General features: G+C 40.6%; 1 protein-coding gene across 20 annotated transcripts in view; it reads left to right on the forward strand.

Annotated features, from left to right (window-relative positions):
• Lmo7 (LIM domain 7) overlaps positions 1-1,629 on the forward strand; it is a 202,100-nt gene that overhangs the window by 193,245 nt on the left and 7,226 nt on the right. The gene's annotated exons all lie outside the window — the stretch shown is intronic.

Here is a 1,629-nt window from a genome sequence, read left to right on the forward strand (position 1 = left end):
AGAGACACACAGAGAGAGACACACAGAGAGAGACACACAGAGAGAGACACACAGAGAGAGACACACAGAGAGAGACACACAGAGAGAGACACACACACAGAGACAGAGAGAGAAACAGAGAGACACACAGAGAGAAACAGAGAGAGAGAGACACAGAGAGAGAGACACAGAGAGAGACACAGAGAGAGACACAGAGAGAGACACAGAGAGAGACACAGAGAGAGAGACAGAGAGAGAGAGACACACAGAGAGACAGAGACAGAGAGACAGAGACAGACATACTGGGGGTGGCGGGAGGTCATTGAGTGCTATTTTGTGTGTCATAATGAGTTGTTGTGTCTAAACTGTCTCATTTAAACTGACAACAATGTTTTGAAGTAGACACAGTTACTCTGTTTTTCTCTGTGAAGAAACTGGTTGGGGCAGAGAAACCAGCTGGACCAGATCTCCTCATGAAGAGGTTCTAAATCCAAATGTTGGGTTTTGAAATGGGATAGAGATAATTGAATACACTTTTGACTCTTGCATATTAAACATGAAGAGAATGAAACCTACTTATGTCCATAATGAGATTAATAGCTAGGTTGGAACATGATAACTGGGTTCACAAAAAAAGTGTGAAAACATAATTTTGTAACTTTTTAGATGGTAACTGTGTAGCTATGAATTGGAGTGAGGATGGGCATTTTGAGAGGCCTGTCCTGGCCAACCACCCTGCAGTTACTCCGTCGCTGTTCTATCAGCTAAGCTATGGATACTGACTTGTAACACGTTTCAGATACAGAACTAAATTGTCTGGATATACAAATACTCATTGAAAACCCACAAGGCAATCCCAGTAACTTCCTCTCTGTCTGTATTTACATCTGTCTGTCTCTGTGTCTGTAGCTAGACTACGCAAGCTGTGTGAGTAGATCGTTCATGGGAAACAGAAACAAAACCGGTAAATATATAAAAATCAACACCACTGTCAAACGGCAGTATGTCCTCCGGCGTCTGAAGTTTGTACAGCATTAAGACATTGATCTAAACTGGTGCTGGCAATGCATAAGAAAATATGAATTCTCTTTTCCAACAGCTTCAATCATATTTTTTTCATGGTAAATTAAACCAAGTATAATTCCTTGACCAGGGTGCTATCTTCTGGATTCTGTTAAATAAGTAAGCATACAAAGATAAAGACAAGGACACACACTATTGACAATGGTGAAAAAAAAAAAAAAAACCCAAACCAAAGCAGAAAATTCAAACCACCCCATCCACAAACCACAATATTATTCTTAAAGGTGCACCTAGTTAGTAGCGGCACAGCAGTTAGAATGCTGTACAAGTATTACAAGGTGCACGGTGCATGGTGTGCCGTCATCGCCTCAGGAGGTAAGGAAGAAGGGGTCCAGTGCTTGCGTGCTGTAGGGATGGAGCACATGTAGTATGTTTTTTCCTCATTTAGACAAGCACACTAAATTTAAAAGAACTCCTCTCCCGTGTGTGAGGGTTGTCTGCTCTGTTCTTTGCCTGGTGTTGGCTTTGGCCCTTGAGCAGCCATGGATCTGGAGTTGGTGATTCCTTTTTTCTTTGTTTTTTTTTTTTTTTTTTTTTTTTTTTTTTTTTTTTTTTTTTTTTTTTTTT

The sequence above is a fragment of the Mus pahari genome, chromosome 8 (genome assembly GCF_900095145.1).
Source record: "Mus pahari chromosome 8, PAHARI_EIJ_v1.1, whole genome shotgun sequence".
Taxonomy (NCBI): Eukaryota; Metazoa; Chordata; class Mammalia; order Rodentia; family Muridae; genus Mus; species Mus pahari.